The sequence below is a fragment of the Geospiza fortis genome, unplaced genomic scaffold (genome assembly GCF_000277835.1).
Source record: "Geospiza fortis unplaced genomic scaffold, GeoFor_1.0 scaffold55, whole genome shotgun sequence".
Taxonomy (NCBI): domain Eukaryota; kingdom Metazoa; phylum Chordata; class Aves; order Passeriformes; family Thraupidae; genus Geospiza; species Geospiza fortis.
Window position 1 is genome coordinate 4,905,743 of NW_005054308.1, and position 8,228 is coordinate 4,913,970.

Genomic DNA, 8,228 nt, shown 5'->3' on the forward strand with positions numbered 1-8,228 from the left:
CTGAAAGGGACTGTCTAACCCAAAAGTCTGTAAAATACCCAAAAAAAGCTACTGATAGATTTGTTCATGTTTTGACCCCAGCTGGCAGCTAAGCACCACTCAGCCCGTCGCTGCTCCAGCCTTTATTGGAGTGTCAGGAGTGATGGAGTTATATTTGGATCCTTTAAAGGGCACCACACCTTCTGTCCCTGCAGCCCACAAAGTCAAACAAATGACCATGTCTGGGAGCAACAAAACAGGAGCAAACAAACAGCATCAGGGAAGAGAAGTGTTCCTGGTCATGGAAATCAGGAGACACCAGTTTTGTAGATAGTCTAGGATTTCTCAAGTGGGAAGCCAAGGGAAGAAGCTGATGAGGAAGATGGGGCTATTTGTCCAGCCTTTGTCTGGGCTGGCCAGAGGGAAGGGTGATTAATGGTACCTGTGGGTGAATGATGTGACACCCACCCAGTGCAGCAAGAGCAGAAAAAAAAACTTTTATACAGCCCCTCTGCTGGAGTTAGGCTTTGGTTGCTGTCACCTACAAGCCCACAGGCACAGGTGATGCTGACTCCTGTGCAATGTGAGTCATGAAATGTCAGTCTGGAGCTTCTTCTACCAGAGAAATAAATTGGCTCTTGCTTCAGGAGTACACCACTGATAGCTCACTCTCCCAAAATATTTCTGTGCTAAAACCTGCTTCTATCAACATTGCATGACTGAAAAATTCAACCTAAGGCTGGGGTGAGACACATTCCCACCCTGTTCCACCCAGGGTGGGCAGGAGATGACAGCACTGCTGATTGATGAGAGGGATGGAGGTACAGCAGGTACCCTGCCAGCACTGTCTATTTTCAATAATCAGCTCTGCACAGCCAAGTCACTGCTCACTTGCATGACATTGATCCATCATTTGAACAAGAAAGAGGGGAAAAACGACTTGAAACCAACAGGAACTTCCCAGGTGAGTCAGTCCATGAACAATGAACTGACCTGCTCCAGAGTGTCTCTCTGGAAAGGCAGCACTGAAGGGGTTGGCAGCACAAAAAATCTGTGCCTGGGTAAATGACTTCATATGTCAAGACAAAGATAAAGTTACACAGAGCCTCTTGTGGAGGACATGGTCATCAGGTTTATTTTTGTAGTTTTCATTACACTCAAAATAACTTTGGCAGACTTAGAAAAAATAAATTTTCAAAGCCTTCTCCTATTGACGTCACCAGTTTTAATTATTTTTTGCTGAAGTGGTCTAAAGGCAAATGTTGCTGGGGGCTGCTGCAGGCCTTGGTGTTCAAATGCTGGGGCTGCAGCAAGCAGCACCAGGAGAAATCCTGCCTCAGCCTCCCTGAAGATGCCTCCAGCCCATTTCCCTGCCACAGTGGTTTTGAGGCCAGACTGCCTCTAGCTCGTGCTCTGCCTGTGTGTCAGAGGCGCCGTCAGCTCTGGGAATAGCCCTGATCCTGTGCTATTTCCTGCCTCAGAGAGCCCTGACCACATCCAGCGTTTACAGCCACCTCGGCAGGACGGTAAATGTCACTGCTGGCTGCCACAGCAGCTGATGTGGGGTGGTGCTGTTTGGGTGGGTGTGGGACAGAGGACGTGCCCTCCCTCACACACCAGCACACGGGGGGAACTCAGTTTGAGAGCAGTCCCCAATTTCCCAGAGTCAAAGCTCCCCTTTGCTGGGTCAGCTTGAGAGCAGTCCCCAAATTCCCAGAGTCAAACCTCCCCTTTGCTGGGTCAGCTTGAGAGCAGTCCCCAAATTCCCAGAGTCAAACCTCCCCTTTGCTGCACACCTGGCTGTCACCTCCTGCTCCCACCACCATGAGCTCCTCAGCAGGGCTGTGCAACAGTGCCAAAATTGTGAGCAGAGCCCCCCTGACTCTCCCATGACACACCTGGCTGCTGTCACCACTCCAGCAACCCCCTGAGAGCACTCAGCCACCCACAGGACCACCAGAGAGTCATTCCTCTTGCCAGGGGGACTTTGGGCTCCTTTCCCTGTTGCTGCCTGGCACCCACATGGCTGGGAGGAGATGCCAAACCAAGCAAAACTCCCTCTCCTCCATTTATTTCCATCTATTGCCACCACCCAAGAAAACAACCCCTGACCTCAAGGTTTCATCAACACTGAAGCCAAAGCTTTGAGGTCCCAAGGACAAGGTGGGGACCCATCACTCTGTGGCAGCTGCTCTCCAGCAGTGAGATGATGGAAGGTGTCATGCCCATCCCAGGTAGCTTGTGGGAGAAGGAACTGGCAGCCCCTGCACATGTGGCATGCAGACACAGCTCCAGATGTCCCTGGGGCCTTCCACAAATATCCAAAAGGGACTGGGGAATGGTCGCCAGGAAGGAGCTGATGGAAGGTAGCCAGCAGTCATTTCTATGCTCAAAGAGCATTTTTTCCAAAAGTTGCTACAGTCTGCAGATTGGATTTTTGAAGGAGTAAGATTTGAATACACGTGAAACAGAAAGAAATTGCCTGCATTTAAATGGCACCATTTGCCAGAAGTCCTTCCCAGCCAGTTGTTCTTTGTTATTTAGATGCTTTAACACTTGGCTTCTGGCTCATTTTTTAAAATCCTGGCACAGCCTTTTCTGTGCAGGAGAGAATTCTGATTGCATTTGTAAGTTTAGTACAAAAAAAATCCTGTTTACACTAATCCATAATTCCAATGTCCCAGCCTCCTGCAGGCAAAGGCAGATGGAGAAAGCAAACCCTGCTGAAGTGAAGAGGCTGGCAGGGTAGAGAAAGCCGAGGCAAAGGGGGATTCAGAAGACATTTCAAAACTTGAATGTTTTGTAAAGTTCTTTGCCTCACTCTATATCATAGAAATTACAGAAAAATACTGAATTTTTATGGCTTCAGTAAGCAGGAAAGGTAACTTGAAGTAAGTGTAAGGAATACCTCAGAGGTTTAAGGTCAGTAGAAGCAAAGCAACTCAGAAAAGCAGAGATTACTGCTAATTAAAGGAAAAAAATTGATACTTGCTTATATTTGATATTTTTCAGTATCTGTTAAACTACCCTGAAGGACTCAGAAATGTGGCACTACAGGCCCAGATCCTGAAGATGTAATAACAGAGCTGCTATCATGGAGAGAACAAAACAAAGAGCCAGAATTAGCAGAGCTGGGTGCATCCCATTTGGCCTCCTGGAAAACATCTGCCATTTGTCAGGACTACAAAGCCAGAAGAGCCCTCTCCCCCTTGATCTGCAGCAATTAGGGAAATTTTGTTGTGCTAATTACCTGGGGAGACAACACGGGGAGAAGGCTGATAGCGAGTGACACTTGAAGGCAACATTTACACCAGCAAAAATCAGGCAGATATTTCAAGTCACTGGAAATCACAAAAAGTGCCACACCAGCCTCCCAGGACAAGCTGGAGAATGCTGATCCCTGGGCATAAATTTAGGGTAAATATTAAAAAATTAATAAGAAAAAATAATAATAAAACAAATAGATTCTATAAGCTATCTAAGCAAGAGAGCCTGTGGAGATGCTGAGTCTGCAGAGGTGGAGAGGGTTTGAAATGCTCGGCTCCCCCAGCACAGATGGTTTGAATTGCAGAGCAATGGAGCAATCCGCCGTCCTGCCGGCTGCAGCACCACTGCACTCCTGCTGCTGCCAAGCCATTATTGGGAAATATTTGTCACATATTAGCTGGAACATCAGATTACTACACTGAACATTTAACGCTGTTTTGTAATAAATCCATACGTTCAAATGCATACGGCACCGTCCCAGCAGGAACTCGAGATGAAAACAGGGATATGCATCAGGAAATTTGGAGTTAAGGCTCCAGAGGTACTGTTAAATAAAAAGGCACATGGAAACACAATGCATACATAGAAATACACAGTGCAAGAGCAGCCAGCAGAGCTGGAGCTCTTCACACCCTCAGTCCACAACTCAGCAAGGACCAGCTGCTGGGCAAGGCATGCTCTGTGGGCCGGGGCTGGTTTAAGCCTTTTTTTACAGGATTGAAGGAAACATTTGCTCTCAGGCTCTAGAATGGTGCATCCAGCACCTTGAGGTCTGGAGGGGCCTGTTCTCACAGAGCTTGAAGACTTTTGGCACAGCAAATACCACCTTTAACAAGAGTCTTTGGCACCTAATGTTTTAAAAGACTGTTAAAATTACAAGGTGGGAAAAATAAAAAATAATCCTTAAAAAGGGTATACATGAGAAGGCAGCCGGTGCCCACGCAACTGAAAAACAAATTGTTTACCAGTGTGAAGTTTCAGTCTTGCCTTCAACCCACCTCCCAGTGCTCATCAGCTGGCTGTCCCAAATGCCACGTACACCAGTGCTCCTGCACCTGCTGCATTTCATCCTGCAGCAAAGGCTTTGTGAGGATCCCACCAGAGAAAGAGGCTGAACACAAGGGGATGAGGGGCCTCTCTGCAAAGCATTACAGGCCTGGCTTAGGGAATGGCAATAACACAAGTATTAAGCTGCTGTTTCCCTGCAGGACAGCATATGGGGACAGCCTGTCCTGGCCCTGCCCAGTGCCTGCAGCATCCAACCGCTGCCACCCCGTCCCAAATAGCTGAGGGGACTCAAAGGCCATGTGTGGCCCCAGAGTGGGGTCACCAGCCTGTCACAGCGTTCCCGAGCCTGACCCACACTCAGTCCAGCTGCCTCAACCCCCTCAAGGATGCTCTCCTCTCCCTCAGCCACAAAAATGCCCAAACCACAAAGGGCTCAAAGTGACACAAAGTTGTTGTCATCCTCCCCCGCATCGCCTTGCTTGAATGAATAATGCAAAACAAGTCAACTCAAAGCAGTGCACAGATGCTCAGAGCAACTGCAGAGGCAACTTTTTGCAGCATGCTCAGCACTGGAGACAGAATTTTTTAAAAAAGCTTTAAAAAATATATTTTTTAAATTATCTTTTTTTTTCCAAATTTTTATTACTTCCAAGGTCAGGCTGGATAGGGCTCCAAGAAACTTGATCTAGCTGGAGATGTCCCTGTTCACTGCAGGGCAGTTGGACGGGATGGTTTTTAAAGAGTCTTTCTGCGATTTCTTCTGACGATCGCGATCTCTCCGTGGCCCTGGTGAAACAGCCGGGCCCCCTCTGCCGGCCAGCGGCCCCCGCAGCCGCGAAAAGCCCCAGGGTCCCTTCCTAAAAGCCAAACCAGCTGTGCCCTACAGCCAGATAGGTGACCTCCAATAGGAGCACAAAGCACAAAACGGGTCCCTTCGGGTCGGGGGTCCTTCTAGGGGGGAACGGTGTTTGTCTTTTGTCTTGGTTTTACAAGCAGTGATTTAGGATTCCGCTGTAGCTAGAATAACTTGGCTCTCATTTAACTTTTAAGTGGGTCGTTGTCATCTTGTTCCAAAACTGCTTTGAATGTGTAGCGAGTCAATTGTATCAAAACAGTGCCCTAAAAACAACCGCCACCCCCTCAAGTCCAAACAAACCCCAAATTGACTCGTTTCTAGGAAAAATCAGGGCTTGTTTAAAGCAAGGCCAGCTGGCACAGCCAGCTCTGAGCCTGTGTTTGCTCCGGTGCTGCCCACGGTGGCTCTGTGGTGCCGTGTTGCCTGCATGGCAATCACAGAGCATCCTCCCGCCGCTCCCTCTCCCCAGCTGGCTTTAAATCCAGCCCTAATGAGGAATTCTTGAGCCTAGCGGGGTTATTGGCAGAGGAAAGCCGCCCAGCCCAGGTGTTCAGGATACCCACCAGCTGCCCATGGGAAGCAAGAGTAGGGCTGGCAGCATCTCCCCATCCCCTCCAAAGGGAAATTTTCCTTTCACCTGGGGCTGCTTTTTCAGTGCAGAGGCAAACTGAAGCTTAGCTGTTGGTTTGCAACCTGGTCTAGCTCAGCAGTGAATGCCAGTGAGGGCCACAGGCTCTCAGGTGTTTCCAGACCAAGCTCCTTAACTACAGAGCAGAAGGCAATCCAGCCTTTTTCAGGAGAAAAAGAATGAAACACAGCTGAAGACGTCTTTGATTTGCTCCAAAACAGCCAAAAGGCTTCAGGACACTCCAGCAGCACATCCTCACCCCAGCTCCCTGCAGTGGTGGCCAGGAGCAGCCACCGATGGGACATTTCCTACCCATCAGGAAATCACCTCTCCTTCCCTCGGCTCACAAATTGCGTTGTTTCGTTACTAATGACTGTAACGAGCATTTCAGCAGCACGTGGGAAAACCTTCCCCTTCCTCTCTTCCCCCATCTCCCAAACACAGCAACCAGCAGCTCAGTGACCCGGAACAGAACTGGGACTTTCCTGGACAAAAGGAGCCTCTTCAACCCCAATTGCTTTCCAAAGAGCAAAGGAAAAGTCTCTTGACCGCTTAAGCACACCAGCAGTGCCCTGTTTGTCCAGACCAGAGAAAGACACAGCCACAGAGTCCCATGAGGTTGGTGGACTTGTTGGGTCTGTGCACCACAAGAGAGAAACCTGATTTGACCACTTTGCAAAGAGCTGAAAATAAGCAGGATTTGTTTCTCAGCTGGTGGGTTTTGTTACCAGGCAGTGAGGCACACAGGGAGCCTTCCACCAGAAAAGCAGCGAGTACATTTAAGAGCATCATTAGTGAAATGTTTCTGAGATTAAACATAATCTCACAGGGAAAAAAAAACCTTTTTATTTTGTCCTGCAAGTATGGTCTAACACTGTGTCTCTTGGTAGGACTTGTATCCAGGGTGGCAGGGAAAACTGACCCTGCCCCTTTGCCTAGTCTGACATCGCCATGTAGCATTTAGTGTTTGTTTATTTTCTTTAAAACTAGAATGGAACTCTGTGCTGCTTGCAAGTCCTTGTAACATGCCTGTGAATTCTCCCGCATCAAAGCACTGCACATCTTTCACCTATCTTTCACTACTTTTGTGAAAAGAAAAAAGAAAATAAAGGCTGGAAGTGCCCCAGCTCAAAACCACTCTCACCCTTCAGTGTGACAGCAGAGCACTTCACAGAACATTTCTGTAAATGAGGTTCCTTTACAAACTAATCTAAGCTGTTTATTGTTTCCAAGGAGCATGTACTTCCACCAGAACAGGAAGTTTTGACGGTTTTAGAAGTTCATTAAACTCTGGGAGGAAATTTAAACAATCGGTGACAGCTTTCCTACAGCAAAAGAAATCCTGCCCTCCGAAAAGGCAGAGAGGCTGCAGCTTTTAATTATCACACTTGCATTAAGCCCCAGTCATTTTGTTACTACTTCTAAATTGTTTTGGCCCAACACCCAGGGCTCACAACCCAGTCAAGTTCTTCCCTCTTTTATTCTTATAGCCAAACGTCGCTTTTGTCCAAACCTCAAACTCCTTGATCTGTAAACAGGCCAAAGCAAGGCACTGGGAGACGCTGGAGTGCTTCAGCTGGGGAAAAACACTTCTTAACACATTTCCCTCCATGGGAAAGAGCGTGTCAAACAGGAGAGGAGGAGCTCAGAGCGTGGGGGGCCCCGGGCTGTGCGGTACCTGCACCTACCTGGGGGGCACACGCAGTCCGGGGGCGCCTCCCGCGCCGTCCGCAGCTTCGCCAGTCCCTCGCCGAGTTTCTGTTTGGAGGGGATGAAAACAGCCCTTTAGAGAGTGCATCACACCTAAACACGGACTGTGCATGCATGCCAACACCCAAACCATCCAGCTTTCTTCCAGGGAGGGGTAATGGTTTCATCCTGTGGCGTTCAGCCTCCTTGGACAATGTCCCATGCCACGGTAGCACGTAAATATGGAATGTTTCTGAGCAAGTGGCAGCCTACAGCTCCACAGGGAGCAGGCAGACACTCCTCCTGTGCATCCCAAAGTCCCTTGAGCAAAGCTCCATTGGCAGGATTCATCCTGAGCTCCTTCACAAGCCCTATGTTCAAACTTGACCTGATTTGGTTGATTTTGTACTTAAAATTCTTGCTCTGTGGAGTGTTTGAGGTTTCTTTAGCAGAGGGATGAGGCAAAGGACAGTCAAGACTGGAGTGCTCACCCACCTTCAGGCCTACCCAGAGCCCAGTGTTTCCATCCCCAAAGTGAAAAACTCATCAATGGGGTAACTAGAACGCATAAAAATTCATGAAACTAGAGCAGTGTCTACGTGGCATATTGCAGGCAGATGTGTGCACACTCTGGCTGCTCCCTAAGCCAGCCAGACTGTTCGTGCCTGCATTTAGCCCACTGCCAGGCCCAAGTTAATGAGCCTGATGACAGGTACATTACATTAGCTCAGGCATACTCCCTGCCTGGGACAGCCCAGCAAGGGTGGGAACAGCTCATCTTCACCCACAATCTTCACTCTC

General features: G+C 48.6%; 1 protein-coding gene across 1 annotated transcript in view; it reads right to left on the minus strand.

Moving 5' to 3' along the window:
* COL23A1 (collagen type XXIII alpha 1 chain) overlaps positions 1-7,492 on the minus strand; it is a 170,538-nt gene extending 163,046 nt beyond the window's left edge. The window contains exon 1 of the mRNA XM_031066837.1: positions 7,427-7,492. The gene's annotated coding sequence lies outside the window, so the exon portion shown is untranslated. The remainder of the gene's footprint in view (positions 1-7,426) is intronic.
* Between the last annotated feature and the right edge of the window lie 736 nt (positions 7,493-8,228).